The sequence below is a fragment of the Labrus bergylta genome, chromosome 14 (genome assembly GCF_963930695.1).
Source record: "Labrus bergylta chromosome 14, fLabBer1.1, whole genome shotgun sequence".
Taxonomy (NCBI): domain Eukaryota; kingdom Metazoa; phylum Chordata; class Actinopteri; order Labriformes; family Labridae; genus Labrus; species Labrus bergylta.
In genome coordinates this window covers 2,287,707-2,305,851 of record NC_089208.1, presented here as the reverse complement: position 1 = coordinate 2,305,851, position 18,145 = coordinate 2,287,707, and positions in this window count along the sequence as shown.

Sequence of the window (18,145 nt, the reverse complement as noted above, 5' to 3'; positions counted from 1 at the left end):
ATTTGTTTTTTTAGGGAACCTTTTATAAAATCTGGCCTGGGACAACAGATGAAAATGAGCCTTTTGGCTAACTCTGGCATATTAACAGAAATGTTTATTAATATGCAATGTAATCATCAAAAAGTCCCTGGAACTGTTTGGTATGAAAACACCTATTGTTGCACCCAAATAAAAATGTTGGTTTATGGTCCTTATACAGCCTTAGGTATGAACTTTTGGACATTTTTATTTATGTTTGAAAGCGCTATAAATGTGACTTAAATGTTAAATGTTAAATGTTTTGTTCTGCTGTACCTTTAAGTTATGACTCCTGTTTAATTTTCTGCTTATCGTTTTTGTCAAATGTCTTTAAATTTCACTCTTATGGATGAAGGACGTAACAGAAAGAAAGTGCTGGCATCTCAGATTCTTTTTTTTTATTCAAGTGCTGTGCTTTAAAAAAATATAGAGAGAGCAGAAAACATTGTACTGGGCAGTGGGACAATCTAAGACTGCTGCCTTTTGAGCATTAATGAAACCAAAAGATATTTTTGAGAAATCATCTCAACCCTTATGAAATCTATTTTATAATATTTAATGGTTTATTGATGTTGTGTATTTTGTTTTTGTTCTCAAGTATGGTTTGTTTTATGAGATATTTTTATACTTATTGCGAAGGTTGTCTGGCACCTCAGGGATGCAATGCACAGGTGTTTCTGTGTTTGGGTGATGTATTTGCTTCCTGAAAAAGGGGGGTCGGCCCATTTAAACAGTGATGTCAGCATTTAAAGAAAAAGAGTTAGATCTATCTTATCTATAAAGAGCCTCAAAGAGGTTTTTAGTGATTCAAGTTACAAGAACATTTTGATAGACTTTTCTAACATGAGAAGAATCTCAACAACTTCCTCCTGGAAGTCTTACTGACATGTTACGGATCAGCTGTAGTAATCGTCTAAGCATGCCTCTAAGTCAGCCCAGGGGTCTAATCTCCTCCGTGCTGCATGCTCGCTGTACCACTGCTTTAAAGACACGGCACGTTATCGTCTGTACGAGCAATTACAAGATGGGAGGAGGTGAACACTAAACAGTTCTCAAGGGGGCAAGCCTCATTTTCTTTTCTTTTTTCAGTGTTGCATTTAAGAGCCCATGATGCCTCTGGAGGGCTGAACAGTGATAATAGCATCAGAGAACCCCCTCCCCCCCCCCCGTGTGGTCCTGCTCTGATACTTCAAGGCTCAGCGGGGGTCTTGGCTGCACGACTAAAGCCGCTGGCTGCTGCAGGTCTTTAGCCTGAAAGTAGTTTTGACATTCATCCTTGTGTTCTTGTAGTTTTTGTGTGTCCCCTCCTCCTTACATCTTTGTTTAGTCTTGAGTGTTTCCTGCTTCAGTTTGTAGTTCTTCTTCCCCGCGGTGTTTGATGTCTAATTTTACATCCTGCTCCTCGTGTGTTTCCCTCCACTTGATTGCACTCCTCCCAACTTGAGTGAAATGACCCCGGAAGCATCTAACTGACGGCCATGATAAGAGCCGTTTGAATTCTCCAAAAGTTAAGGAAAGGTGGGTCAATGCTTCCTTTATAACCTCCTTTAGAATAGGATACACTGGAGCATCCTTTACCAAAGAGATGAGATAATGCCGTCCCACAATTCCTTTTTAAACATTTAAAGAGTCTCACACATTCCTGTGTGTGTGTGATGCATGTGTGGATTTCATGCCACCAGGTAACTTTGTTCATGTCTCAGCCAGCTCACTCGGACAGAAAATGAAAGTTTCGGCCTCCTTGGCCACCCCGCACTCAGTCATTAGATGTTCAGGTAAAAAAGGCGTGGTGATGTGTGCAGAAACCAATAAGGTTAACTCTTATTTGTCCCGCCTCTTGGTAGAGGTGGGAAAAAAATGGATTTATGTAAAAAAAAAAAAAAAATCGATTCATAACTTCCAAAAAATTAAAAATTGGCTAATCAGTCACTCCCTTCTAAGTGCTAATGCTAACCTTTTAATTCAGTTAAAAGAAATTCAGCCAGTCTCACAGATTACCGGAGTAGACGCTGAATTATGGAGGCTACTAATTCATAAATAAACTTTGAATCCATGGATCGATGAATCCAGAATCGTTGTGATTCAAAAATCGATTCTGATTAAAATCGTAAACCCAAAAAATCTAAATCGAATCGTGAGACACCCTAAGATTTCCAGCCCTACCTCATGGCTTCTTCCACATGGCGTCCATTCCTCTTAATGCACACCCCACATATCTGCAGGTGGAGCTAATGAAGGCTGATGAATCAGAAACCCCCCCCAACCCCCCCAGGTGTAACGTCAGCAATGACCCTGCTTCTTCAGTCTACTAACCTCACCTAACACTAAAAGACATTAACCCCAAATGAATCCTTTAAAGCATTATCATAACATTGGTTGTCAGTGGCTCTGGTCCATTAATGTACCAGCTGAGCACACTGCTGACCCCGCAATACTCAGTGACAAGGTCGCCCAAGGTTTACCCGGGATTGCACTTGTGCCTTCCTGCTTCCTCATGTCAAAATGTCTGACATGAAAAAGGCTTTAGAAGACGGTTCTGTTTCGTGTTTTGCTTCATCTTTATTTTCCTGCAGCTATGACAGGCAGGTTAACAACACAGCAAAGCACGTTCACATTAATGTCCTGTGTCAAGCAGTTTTTAATATTCCCTTCCTCGTCGCCTTGTTTGTCATGCAGAACCCTGCAGATCTCATTGTCTTGCCAGAAGAGGCTAACAAGCCCGATAAGTCCCACCAAGCCTCGGAAACGCAACGAGAGCAGCTTTCACACGCTTTAGCAGCTAATTTATCAACACCACTTATGCAAATCAAGTCAGATGCAATTTTCCAGTTTGAACACCTGAGCCGCCGCGCAGCAGCAGCAGGCAGGTAGGTGAAGGAGCAGACTCTGGATCCCCACTGAACTAGCAGCCGGCGGGCAGGATGAGCCCAGACTGCTGCAGGTATGACATGACTGATAATGATTTGATGCATTTTACTTGGATGTCCTGTGAGGACCACAGACTTCACACATGCGCCCCAAATATTGGCATTTTTATTTAAAAATCTGATGATATTTCATCTCCAGCAGTCGTTTTTTATTGTAACTTTAGAAGCAAATCGTATCTCTTCATGTATGAATGTAATTTTCTCAGCTTCCTTTCTTTCTTTCTTTCTTTCCTTGTGGAGAATAGGAAACGTGCACAGAGTTATAAGCTCTATGGCAGAACTCACTGTGATAGTGTGATATGATAATGAAGTGCTCAGACACTTTTGATGTTCTCTGAAGAACATTTCATGAGTGTCATTCATCGTACATTCAGTTCCCTCATCTTGAGATTTTTTTTAAAGGTTTAATCTTAAATAATTTTATTTTTAAAGACCTAAAAAGCACTCAAGAACTTTGTACAGATGTGCTTTTTGTTACAAATTCTTGCAAGTCATGGAGCATTTCACCCACTAATACTGGTCATTAAATACAGCAGTGTGCTTCAGTCACAGCGGTGTAATGTAGAGAAGTTTCAGTGTAAATTTAACTTCTTAATTTATGTTCAGTCTGAGCAATGACTTCAAGCTTTAAGGCGTCTAAAAGTCATTTTTAGTTTAAAATGCTGCACATGCTCCAGCAACATAATTGCCTTCAACCACGCTTTGACTGTATAATCAGAAACCTAATGATGTGAGAACTAAATACTTTTCTGAATGTATCTCTTCTCTGTTGGAGAGCTCTGCTTCTCTCTTCACATCGTAGATCGTGATGGCTGTTTTTTTTTTTTTTTATCAGAGCGTGGTACATCTATTCTCTGAAACATTTCAGAGCTGATGGGAAGAGATGTGAAAAAAAATGAAATTAGGGTGGAAAAGGCAACATCAGCAACATCTCAAAACATCTGAATCCTTGTTCACACAATGAGATCGACACACACGCTGAGACGACGCAGTGTGTGTGTGTGTGTGTGTGTGTGTGTGTGTGTGTGTGTGTGTGTGTGTGTGTGTGTGTGTGTGTGTGTGTGTGTGTTCAATGACTCAGTATAAACAATGTGAGTGAGTGATTACAAAGTTCTGTGTCCTACCAGTACGGGTATTACGTTGCATTGCGCAGCAAAGGACGCTCGCTATCCATACAGGATCAGAAAATCCTCTTATCCTCTTTAACTGAAAAAAAATTACATATTTACTGTACTTCCACAAACATGAATAAATAATGATATATCTGCATCGTGTGTTGCAGAACATCCTGTATTTGTGTCATGAATGTGTGATTCTGTGCATATATGCAGTAAGAAACATAACATTACACTAAGGTATATACGAACCTGCCCATCAAAGCACTGCTTTACAATTCCAAAAGAAAAAAGAAATCCATAGGATCTCCTGTTATTAATTTAACAGCATTATTATTTGAAGATATGCACGGCTTCCTGTGTCTCGCCTCATACATATGCATGTTCCTCCTAGCTTATTTCACACACATCTCTAACCTCTCGAGGACCTGCTGAGGAACAGGAAACAAGTCGACATGTGTAAGTGCACAGCAGGAATCTTTCCAGACAATTAAAAGCGGCGCTGAGGTCCCAGAGAGATCAGCACATGGAGCTAAAACAAAGTAATCAGATTCATTGTCGTCGCAGAACAACGACCTGTTGCACTCACACTGTGAATCTTCAGCTTGTGTTGCGCCTGTTAAACGAATGTTTTAAAAGATACATCAGCAAGAACTCAAATACAGAAGCTTTGTCAGAAGTCCAACTTCTCAGATATGATCTTCTGTTCTCTTGCTTGTTGTTTATTTTGCACTGAAGCCAAGCAATGTAGGAGCCTCCACAAAGAGGGAATGTCTCTTAGGATTGGAAGTTGGGGGCTATGTAGCAGCCTAACTTGTCCTTTACTCGAGCTGCAATTTCCTGTTGCCTGTGTTGCTGTTAGCAAGCTGTTGTTAGCGCTCTTTGGTTAGCTAGTAGCTTCCATTGCATGTCAATTCACACAGAATGGACTTGGGATTTGGGAAGTTCTTTTCTAGTCTTCTGACTACTCAAAGTCCTTTTAATTTGGGGCGTTCATATGTCCATGACGAAGCAGCGGGAGCAACTTGGGGTTAAGTTAAGAATGAACTTCCAAACTCCATGTGATCTGCAGAGTCCCTCTGCACCTTTAAGAAAAAGCTAAAGACCCAGCTCTTTCATGAATACCTACTAACTTAATGATGATGGTCTCCATATTATTGATGATGATGATGGTAATGACGATGGTTTTTGTTTGATAACGACGACTTATAAGATGGTTTCTATACTGATTAGAGCTCTCAAGAACTGCCCTCAATGTTGTGCTTTGCCTCTGGTCACTTCCTGTCAGCACCTGTGTGTCCAATCAGACTCAAAGCTGATCATTTGCTCTTACTGACATTGTTCCCTTTTTTCTAGATCCTTGCTTGTGTTGTTCTTACTCTCTGATGTACGTCGCTTTGGATAAAAGCGTCTGCTAAGTGAATTGTAGAATTGTAGAATTAAGTGTCTTGCCCAAGGACACATCAGACCCCCAACCTTCCGGTTGAGAGACAACTGACTCCACCAACTGAACCACAGCCGCCACCATCTAAAAATGCTTAAGTGACATCCAAATAATCAGTGAGTATGTTCTTCTTCTTCTCTCTAGTTCTTGACTAAAACAGCTTTTATACACAAGGGGAGGAGCCGGCCGTCCCGTCCATGTAAACACGGCTCTGACAACAACACAGCCAGCGGGACTCGAGCTTCTCCCTCATTGTAGACAGTCAGGACTCAGAGACACATTTACACAGGACAGACTTTATGATTTATTGATGTGGAACATGTCACATGTTCTTCTGTGCTCATCGATCCCATGAAGCTTAACATCAGGTTCTGGTTACCTTTGCTCACATGTACGTTTTTCATCTTGTCAAATCATCTCTCTGTTTGTGTATACTTGAAAAGACAAAGCTTAAAGGAAATCTAAGTATACATATTTTTATGAGATTAAATGCAAAGATTTGAGATGTAAAAAAAAACAACTATCAAAGCAAACTGAAGACGTGAAGTCAGATGAAAGTGCAATCACTGTGTAAGAACATCAGCCCAGTCCATCATCACTGAGCCTCTTGTTTCTACTGCACAGTGTTTCAGACTTGCTGGCTTGATACTGACACTCTCACTCATATTTAATGCACGGCTTAGATCTGAGCTTTGTTTTTCAGCGAGCGGTATAAACTCCCACAGTGACAGGATGAGGCAAACAGCCTCTGAATGGGTTTCGCTCGCTCGACGTTGTTTTAAGATCTTCTCCAGGTGGTGTTACATATTCTGTCTTTTTAATCTTTGAGGAGTACTTTTAAAAGGGATCCTACCAGAGAGGGAGTCCTGCTCTTTCAGATATAAGCCCAATCACATCAAATCTAAAGGTGGGGCCAAATGGGGGAATTGCAACCGGCCATATGGTCACTATAATGGCTTTGAAATCCTGTCTTCCAGTAAATGCACTCAGATTAATAAGAAAACAATATTCCTTTATAATCAAATTTTCCAGCTAAAGTGAGTGGCTTTCTTTTGCTTTTCCAGTCGCAGATTTTTATTCTGAATAATGTTGCTGATGAAGCAGGTTGGTTTCATCTCAAATGTACTAATACAGAAATTGCTTTCTTGTCTGAGAAAAATCCCCAGGCCCTGCTGGCGGGAGGGCCATCACAATGCTCTCAAAAAATACTGACGCAGAGGTTATGTTTTTTATTAGTTTGAAGTGAATACTGTCCATCTTCTCCTTTCATCCTTTTGCTGAAGGAAGCCTCGCTGACCTGTAACCTGGTCGCCCTGATACAGTGACAGCACTCTGTTGATTTTTCCCCCTCAAGGAGATAATTCCAACATTAGTTCTGCTTCACATTTTTCCACCGTTTGGACACACACACACACTCACACACACTCCAGGGCCGAGGCACAGCTTGAGATTCACGGCCATATCGTAGTTCCTCTATAGGAGGCCTCGCGGGGAAAAAGGAAGGAGATCTGTATTTTCCTGGAAGTAAAAATGGCAAAGCTGCTAGAGATTGCACACAAAGGAGACACCACGGATTGGAGTTTAGAGCGGGGAGCGCAGCGTGCCGTCTGCTGCAGGACTGAGAGAAAGCGGTCGACAGCCTTGTAGCACAGTGTGACATTTGTGTGAAACGTGCGGTTTCACGGCAACAACACATGAGAATCTGCCAGGGAGAGGAAGCTGACATGATTTTTTTTATTCCATGAATCATATGTGGATTGAATTGATCGTTATTCTCAGAATGGAAAAAAAAGATTTCATGCAACGACAAAGCAGTTTATTGAAGGATTACAAATAAAATCTTCAGTGTAACCCGGGTTAATTAATTAGATCTAGATCTAGATTTAGCCATCTAGTTTTCTTGACCTGTGTGAACCTCCACAAATGATGATAAATTGTTTTTCATTTTATTCGTTATCTATTCATTCAGTTCCCTGTTTTTTCTTACAACAGTCCATAATCTGACCTGAACTCTGCTCATATCTGTCATCCAATCAGAGCTCAACACACTAATCATAAACATCCGTGTCACAAGGTCACTTCTTCTTTCTGCTCCAACTCATGCTGGCACAGCAGGGCGAAAATCGATGGTGTCTGTTCAAGGCGAAAGATGTCTTAAAGAGGACATATTATCCCCCTCCTCCACCTTTTCAAACAGTCCCCTCCTCCACCTTTTCAAACAGTCCCCTCCTCCACCTTTTCAAACAGTCCCCTCCTCCACCTTTTCAAACAGTCCCCCTGTGGTCTAAATGAAACATCTGTGCTGTGCTTTGGTCAAAATATAACATGAATCAAGCACCAGAGGAGGTTTGTGACCCTGTATAAACCAGCTCTCTCAGAACGCTCCGTTTTGGTGTGTGTGTCTCTTTAAATGTAATGACCCCCCCCCCCCCCCCCCCCCCCCCCCGAGTTTTCCCCCATAGATATCACTCCTGTAGCGAGAATAAAAATGGCCGACCTGCTCAAAAGCTTTGTTCTAGGCTGGGGGTGGAGTCCATGGGTGGAGAATTCAGGGGAGGGGAGGGGATTTTTTTTTTTAACCAGAATCACACTGTGACATCACAAGGAGAGCACATTAGAAACAGAGCATTTTTCTCTGTGTTGTAAGACTTATGCAGACCACAAACAAAGGACTGGATGGGTTTATTTCACATGTTGTGAGTCAGTAGACTCTCAGGTTACCCAGATTCAAAAACACTGTAGAAGAGGATTTTTCACAATATGTCCCCTTTAAATTATTCTGCACTCAGGTTTATTTGTATGTGACCATTCCTCATGATCAAGATGGCGAGCTAACTGAACTGACATCAACTCACCCCAACCTACAAGTGTGGTAGGACTGAACAACCTTCTGGACCACAGAAAGAAATGGACTTAAAATAACCTTTCCAATTTGGAAAGAGGACGGTTTTTTTTTGGTGTTGTTGTGAACGTCAATATCTACATTTCTTTTGTCATATTGAAATCGTTTTTTTGATTGAATTTGCAACACAATTATTATTATTTAAAATGGCATATGTTTGTTTTTTGTTGGGATATGCGCTCCTAGAGACGAAACCTAATTTCTTCTTTTGTTAATTTGATCTAATAATTATTTAAATTCAGCTTTAGAGTAACCCGCATGCTACAAGTGCGTTATCCCAGAGGTTATAGACTCAGATAACAGCTCCAGTTTTTTCTTATCCATGTCTCCGATGACATCATGTTTAGTCCCACAACAAACCTCTCAATCTTTTAAGATTGTCGAAGACTTTATTCTACAATTACCCACAATTTTTCTTGGCGTCACTCGATGATGTTAAGCCGCTTCGAGAACAGCTGCCCGTGATTCAATGAGTAGATTTGTGCTGTTAAACTCTGTCAACTTGTTTTTTTATTAGTGCATGAAGAAATTACTGACACTTTAATGTTTGTACTTGAGGCAGCTGGACATAAATGTGTTGGTTAATCTCATTTTGTGAGCATATAGCAATAACTGCAGAAGTTTATTAAAGGCCACTTGTCAAGCGGGGAATCGAATTTCTGGTCACTTTTTTTAGGAACTCAATGAAAAGTTTGAGACTTTCTCCCGTGGGAAACAAAAATATGGATTCACACGATGGCACCGTCCTGCACGTCATGGACTGCCAGTAAAAGGGTGAGCATGTTCTATTCCTGTTGATACATCTCTAAAAAACACACACGTCCTCTCCAAATACATCTCATCTTCTATCATTTTGCAAAGCGCAGAGACACTGTTAACCAAAAACACAGTACCTGGACTGCTAAAGGCCTCTATCACAGGATCAGACATCTCGCTAATAAGGTAATAAATGCTCTGGAGAGCGCTTTACAGTTGTGAGGGACAGGAGGAAGAGCTGCATCAGAAAGCCTTGTTTACTGAAAGCCTTACTTCTCCACTTACCACCGTAAAAAAAAAAAAAAAAAAGCTTTTATCTGGTTCAGATCGTCTCTGGCACAAATGGATGAATGATGTAGGTGAGCTCTTCTTTTTTACAAGCTTCCCTTTAAAGAAGACAAAGTTTCTGCAGCTGTGAGATCGGGGGGGGGTTTCTTATCATGCAGCTGCACACGCCCCCTCCTTCCCCAACGCTGACCTTGACCCCCCCCCCCCCCCCGCTCGTGAACTCAGCTCCTCTTTGATCGGGACCCAACAAATCGCACCTTGAGGAAAACAATCACAAGGTTTTGTTTTTTAGCTCCATCCAACGAGCGAGATGCACCTTCAAAGTTGTTTTCATGATCACACAGATGTCTGCCATCTGCCAGGAATGATAAAATGTTTGTTTAAAGGGGAAACCAGCCTTTTTATTGAAGCATTTCACAAACAGTTTATTTTCCAGCTGGCGGCGGGGACGGCTTTTTAAAAATCAGAATATTAAGAGAACAGGATACAGTGCTTCAAGAAACCCCCCTTCTCTCAATATGTACTCACTGTGAACGCAAGGCTGAATATACTGTCCTTGCAATGAGTTGTTTATCTTCAGAGATAGCCAGTTAGCTAACAAGTGTAAGTCCTAATAGAATTACAAGGCGTAACTTTTCTCATTATTTATTGAAGAGTTCACAGTATTTCCGTTCTTATTTACTTTCTTTCTTTCTTGTAAAACTGTAGTAAAGCACAAATTGCAAAGTAGATTAGAGACTAACAAACAGAAAATAGGTTCCCAACCCAAGTCCCTACAGCCTGAGCTACTGCTGCCCCAAAGGTGAGGAGATACTTGATTTCTATTACATTTAAGTGTGAACATATAAAGCCTTTAAAGGTCTGGTGGTAATTAACACCTAAAATGCTCATACTAGTACTCAGTTAAACAATATTAAATGTCTTTCACAAAGGTCACAACACTGAAAGAGATCTTTGCTCTTTCTCGGGCTTCTACGACTCAGGAGGAAACTGAAGCTCCGGCCTGGAAATTGTTGAGTCACAGGGCATGATAATACAACTGTTTTTATTGATATTTCTGTTCTTCAATAAGCATGCTTTTGGGTGATGAATGACTGAATGGGATTAACAAATGCTTTTTTTTTTTGAGAGAGAGAGTAAGTCCCTGTAGCTGTGTCTCCTTTATAATTATTCGCACCAACAGTTTCATTCCAGAGTAACATGTAACCTCGTTGTACAATAAACTGTGTTTCCCTAAAAAGGTGCCAGTCAAGACTGCATCCAGTTTACAAATCACTCCACATAAATGTCTCCATGAATAAATCTGCAGGACCACTGAAGCTGTTTGAGATCCAACAAAATTACAAATCTTCATTAGAGCTCTGGTTACAGCACAGAAGGAATATTACTGACAGATAAATGTTTCTTTCAGCCTGTCCTAACGGCATGCAACGACAAAATCCGCTTGATTCTGTTTTTTCCTTCTGGAGTGTCCTAACTGCCCGTGTGCAACGCAACACAACGCAGCGCCGCTTTAACCCTGATGCCCCCATTTCTGTCGCTCGCATAGATGTATAGGAACAAGGCAGGAGATGGCTCAACGAGGCACTGGCACTAACTTGTCTAACTCAACAGAGCGGGTCTGACTAAGTGGAGATAGTGGTGCATTACTAATATCCACACTCGTGATTGAAATGTGCCTCAGGTGTGTCATCAGTACTGACCCTGCTTCTCCTCCTACCAACCACACCTACCGCTAAAGACACTGAAGTGAATCCTCCTAACGCATTATCATAACACTGGTTTCATGATCAAATGAGTTTCTTCTAATAAACCAGTAAAATGTTGTTCATACTACGAAGTAGCTGCTCTGTGGTAACCATGGACACCAACAGAGCAGCCAGAGAGAGCAGTAGAATGTTTGGGTTGCTCGGCAACAGTCAAGCTTTAGTTAAATTGTGGAACTAGTTTTGATGGTACGACATTCAGAGATCATCCAGGTGGAGCGTGTTTGACCACAGCGAGCCGCTTTAGTCCGATGTTTTCAAACCCACGGGGGCTTAAAGAGTTATGAGATAAATCTGAAGGGTCACGAGATGATTAATGCTCAGATACACAGATCTGTTTTCATTCTTTTGAAAACAGTCTCTAAATCCATGCATGTTTTTAAAATATGAGATTTACCTTTTTGACCTCGAAAGTTTGAATGAAACTGATCGAGAGGAGAGAAAATTCCCTGGTGGGATTTGTGAACAGAAACACTTTAAACACTCTGATTTACTGTAAGAGGAGACCATGCAAAAAGGCTGGAAATCACTAGTTAAGTCTGTAAAGATTTGATTGTATTTTCTAAGATTGAAATGAAATATTTACCCGTAAATTAGCTTTTGGACGTGCATCGTAAAGATTCAATCGTACAGTGTGAGACTTTCATACAATCAGGGTACAGCGGGCTTCTGATGACTTCATGTCAAAAGGTGATGATCATCTGCAAAAGGACGCATTCCTGCTGATTGAACTATAACCCCAGGTAGCTTAAACTTTGGGGATCAGTTCCACTCTGAGGTTTTTCTGATGCATTTCATCCCCTTTTATAAATACCTCACAGTCCTATCTCCTATCCTGTCTTCAGTGGTGTTAAACTGCACTGTTCCCTGCTCCTCTTAAATGTTTGCGTTTTAAATTGAGAAGATTTCTTATGTACAGTTTATGTGATAAACAAAGCTACATGTTCTGATGCTGTGAAAATAAAAGGACAGATACAAAACACAACTTGTGGAGTATTTTTAAGTAAATCATGAAATAAAAAACACATCGAGCATGAGGTGAAGAGAGACCACGGTGCTGCATCACTGGTTTGATGTGTTTCTGTTGATTTCTTTTGACATGTTTTGACATTTTTTAACACAAATATTTGCCATGAATTCGGGTCGCCATCGGGGGATCCATGCTGTGAATCCATGTATGCTGCAGCTTGCCCGTCCCTGCCAAAGACTTTATTTCCAGAGCCGCCTTTCAAGCCTTTTTTTTTCAAAGCCAATCACATCGTGGTGAAACTCAAAAGACTTGTGAGGATCGTTCCCTCTTTCGATATATGACTGACAGTAAAGCCAAGCCAAGATTTTTGTCAGTGTGGTTGCATAATTCCGAGGCATGGATCCTGTTTTAACCTCGAGAGTCTCTGTGGAAAGTGCCGCATAGCTCAGGCCGGTCTGTCAAACATGATCCCTGGGAGGCTCCTGTGGCGCTACTCAGGTATATGACACTGGAGCTGGCTGCATGCAGCACAGGCTGAGGGGGATGAGATGGATTAGATCTGTGCTTGATTGATGATGTTGACAACCGCTGATGACAGGTTGGCATGTCAGACACTCCGGACACACTCACTCACACTTTTCCCTGAGGGGCATTACATCTCCGCGTGTTGGACAAGAAAAAACAACATCCATTTCCCTGCAAGCCCGCAATTCTTTCACATCTGAAGCAAATATTTCCCCTTCGTTTGAAATTATGCAAAATATACACTCCTGGTCACAAGTTGATGATTCCTGTGCACTGGACAACCACACATAAATCCTTTTATGAGAAACACTAGCGGCTACCAGGACGGGTATAATTCTCCTAATTTGTGCTCATAAGTGGAACAAACATCCGAGCAAGCCCAAATATATTAGTCAGACAGTTGCATAAAAAAGTCTCCAAAAGGCGTCAAAAAACAACAGCAACTTAACCTTTAAAAGAAAACTCAAACATGAGGATAGCTTAGAGCAACCTGGCGTCTGTGTACCCCTAAGGGGGGGCACCTGAGTTCTATGTGGGGGCCCAAGGCTCTGATTGCTCTGAGGTTGTCAAAATTTGATTTAAAAATTAAATATAATCATGTTGAAACATTACTAGGAATTTAACAAAAAATATATTTTGGTAAGAAAAAGTGAAAAGGCATTTTGTGATTAGATTGTATCAATGACTTTTTTGCTTGTGGCTCCTAGAAGAGGGGGTTGTACCAAAGAAAAAAGTGTTGGAAACCCCTGGCCTAGTGGATATGTCATGCACACCATGCACAGAGGCTGTCATCCATGAAGAAGGTGGTCTGGGTTCAACTCCAAACCTCTGCACATGTGAGTACATGACTGATTTGTATCAAACCAATGCATTAAAATAATTATGTCTAAAAATTCAGTCGTCTTCCTGATGGTCTGGTTTGATTTAGAGGCATCAATATTAATTTTGGTCCATTTCATAACTCCTCACATGAGCTGTAAGTTCCCTGCCCTACAAGCCCACTTTCTAATGATTGGGTGGCTCTCCAGAATTCTGGGAATGTGTCTGCGATGGTTTTCAGTCATCCAGGTTATGGTAAATCGAATCGAAAGCAACTGGACTGGTTGAAGACCTTGAAGATGTTTCACCTCTCCTCCAAAAGGCTTCTTCAGTTCTAAACTAACTGGTGGACGTAGCTAGAAATGTAAAGGTCACACATTGTGCAAAATCCACTTCTCCATGTTCCTCTAACTCTAACATGTCACTCTAGTCCGTCTACAAACCCCCCAATGATGAGAAAAGTCCATCCTCTCCGTTTTTTCTCTGCTCCACTTTTCAGAAAATGTGTGGTCAAACAGGCCGTTTGGAGATTTTCCCTTCATGACATCACAAAGGGCAGTAGCCCCTCCCCCAGGTGGGTGACACTCTCTGAGTCTGCCTTCTCACCGTAAACAATAGGATATGGAGAGAGAAAGCCCAAGACACACAAGCCCTTCCAGAGAGGGGGCGTGGTCAGACACAGCTCACTTACATATTTAAAGGTACAGACACAGAAACAGCCTGTTCTGAGCAGGGCTGAAATAGAGAGGTTTATAGACATGATCAAATACAGGATCAGAGTGGATTTAGAACAAGAAACTTCATACACATGTTTTGAGGAGCTCTGAGACTTATTTACACTGAAGAGGAGGAGGAGGATATGTGACCTTTAAGCCTCTGTGGATGCTAATGATCAAGGATGGTCACATGAGGAGTCGTTAACACCCCCCTGGTCCTCTGTGGTAAATGGTGTCGCCGTGAATGTGGGCGTGTCCTTCCTTATGATCCTGAGGGAATATGACCGTATAAGGAGTTCTGCGACTTTGTGATGTCACAAAATCACCATGGCATTTGAGCAGCCTGTAGATTGAGGAGTTACTCAGACATACCTTTTATATGTCTGGGTGATGTCTCTTTATGAGCTACAAAAGCAAAACCAGACAGTCAACAACAAGATTGAATTTTCTACAGAGAAATTGTTAAAGCCTTTTAACTGCAATCTGAAAGTTCCTCACAGGCGCTTTAAAGAGACAGTACCTGAAAGAGCCAAGAGTCAAGCAGAGGCTAAATGAGGCTGCACAACAAACGCATAGGAAATTGTGCAAACTAGGTTTTAAAGCATGAAAATAAAAGGTGAAATGAGCATAATATGGCCACTTTCATTACAACTTTAGGTCAATCTGTTTGTCTCAAAGCCCATCAAGACTCCGGGGAGATTTTCCACTGGGAATACATGAGCGTCCTCAGGCTCTGTTCCGAGCAGCTTCCTCCTGACTCATTCACACTAACAAGAGTGAGGGAGAGCTCTCGTCATTGATACTGATCGCCCCAGTGTGGGCACGGAGCCACCGGCTAATGGAGATTGTTCTGCTCCTCTGAAGCCAGCCGTGGCCCTCTCCGCTGCACCGGGACCCATGATTCCTCGACAGGAAATATTTCATTATTTTATCCTCAACTGAACGCCTCTCCTTATAGGCCTGGCCCCATAAAAGGTTTTAATTTGAATGCAGTGGGGCTCATTCATGTCACTGACTCCATTTAAAGTGCAAGGGCCCTGACCGCAAAGTCTCCATACCTGCAGGTTCTTGAACTGTGGTGCAGAAAATTAGATTTCTTCAATGCTCTGGATGTCATTTTACTCCAGGATATGCTGGAAAAGGGAAAGACTTTCCAATAGTTCTGCTTTAAACCCTGTGTTGGTAATAGATCTGAACGGGTCAACAATTCTCCTTTACAATCGCATTGTAGTGATGAGCTCCATTCAGGGTGATCAGGCTTCACTGCTGATGGGATTTAATGTTTTTGACCTGCAAACGACGATTCATTCTCTCTCCAAAAAGAGAGAGACAGAAAGTTGAATATGTGTTTCATCATCACCTTCACAACAAGGTCCTAAGACGCTGAGACTCTAAGACTCTTCTCCTCTGTGGCCCCCCCCCGGTGGTGGAATGAACTTCCAAACTCCATTCGATCTGCAGAGTCCCTCTGCACCTTTAAGAAAAATTTGTTTGTTGAAGTGAAATGAGACATTCAAAGATGCAGGAGTGTCCTTCTTTTACATCACTGAGACTACAGGGAGACACTGAGGACCACTATCTACGGTGAGCCGTAAGGGACAAAATAGCATGAGATTAATCGTAATAAAAATGCATTTATTTCAGACCTTGAGTTATTGAGATTTAGAATGCTGACAGCCGTAGTGTAAATGGATAAATGTTGCATGTGGTGTGGAGTGGTCTGTAAATAGAAATAAACTTTATAAGTGGCATCCATTACCTCTTAGCTTACCATTACTGTGAGGAGACAATCTCAGCCTCACTCTAGTGCAGTTATTTTCTTTTCTTCGCCCGTGTACTCTGGCTGGGATAAATACAGCTGAATACCCAAGTCAACAAAAAACCCTCTGATATTTTTTTCGATTCAATTCTGCTCTTGAAAACAGAACAAATGGGTGAGCTTTGGTACAGAAAAACATCTGTAACAACTGGAGGCATTGTTCAAACTGTACACTTAGAACTCAGATGGATAGAAATGATTTGAACTATGCAAACACTCCCTTCAAAGTCTTTCCTCTGCTAACTCCTGTTTATTAGATTACTTGATAAAAGTTTCTCATCAACCCAAGCATCTTTCTTTTTAAGTAACAATTAAGCAGATCGGTCTAATTCATGGTTGATGCTTTATAAACGAGGGATTTGAGTGTTTTTACGCTCTGATGATTGATGACGTCGTCGCTGCAAAAATGAATCTGAAGACAACACATTAAAAAGTGCTCAATTTGATTGCTTTAAGCTCTCATGTGTTCAAAGTGTGCCAGGCAGTGTGCCAGGCTTTCCTCTCCCTGCAAACGCCCATTGTAGTGCTTATCATGGCCCTGCTCTGTGCCAGATAGACTGAAATATAAAAAGCTGATATTTGCTCTTTCAAACATGTTTGTGCAGTCTGAAAGTGGTGGAAAAGCTCCGCTCACACACGGGGGGAGGTCTGTATCTCCAAATATTTGTACTCCCCAAACACCTGCCAGGTGTGCACAGGTGTAAAAAAAAGAAAAGGACTCCAAGCAGTCCTCCACTTCTTCTCTTCACATTCCTCACATTCCTCCTTCCATCACTGTGCTCACTGCTGAGGTGCTCTGAAGTAAACCTGTGATGATGGAGACGGAGGCGACACGGGTTCATGAAAAAAAGAGCTGGGAGAAGTTTGAATAAAAAAAAAAACCTGAACAATGGCCTTAAAATGTGTAGCAGATATTTACATTTAGTAAGATTAAAGTTGACCTATACTGCTGATCAGTACAACGATAAGAACAATAAGGGATCTTTGAATCATTTAAAACTGTGTGGAGATTTTATCTGGTTTTGAAACGGCTTCAAATGAATATCGAGGACTCTTTACGAGCTGTGAAAGCAAAATGAATCATCTGCTAGAAGCTCAGACATCGACAAGCCGCCATTAATCAGAATCAGAATCAGAAATCCTTTATTAATCCCAGAGGGAAATTCAATCGTTTCAGTTGCTCCAAAATATACAATATAGCAGTAGAAATATAATCATACATATAAGAATCAAATAGAATAGGAATGTAAGTAAGATATCAATAATAGGTCAAATAAATATTTACACGAATAAGAGTCAGATGGAATATATACACACATTATCAAGATTATTGCACTGTTTGTTTCAATATTGCACTTTGTTATCATGGACATATTATTCATGTTTATTATATTGCAGTTTTAATAAATCACGAGTTATGGTGGAGGTTACAGTTTTTCAGTTTTGTTTTGTTTTTTTTTTGTTTTTTTTTTTGTTTTTTTTTAGTTTTTTTTTCTCTTCAGGCTGAAATAGCTCAGGGTCAGAAGGAGTGAGCAGCATCCTGAGAATTGAGCCATTTTCTACCTCTAATATGACTTTCTATGTAACTCTACTTGTAACAACTTTGTCAAAGACATCAGAAAGAAGCTGTGGAGTCTTACAGTCATGGTGAACTTTATCTTTGGAACAAAAATAAAAATGGATCCTTCAGATTGTAGGATTATATTTCAGACACTATTTTAAATGTAGCCTTGCAGCTGAAACCCTCACAGATGTTGAATAAAAGCCATGTCCTCATATATGTAGTAGAACATTTATTTTTGTATTTATTTTAGTGTCTTGTTGCTTTTATGTGTCGTATTTTATTGTATTTTATTTTCATACATATATTTTATTTTTAATTCTTATTGGTGTGCATTGGTCTCTCAATGATTTTATCAATGATTTTATAAACTACTTTTCGTCAATAACTTTTCTGCACTCTTGTTAAGCACTTTGAACTGCAATGTAATGTGTCTGAAAGGTGCTATATAAATAAAGTTTGATTGATTGATTGATTGAACATTATGTCCCAGTTACATTGCAGAGGCAGAACTGAAAC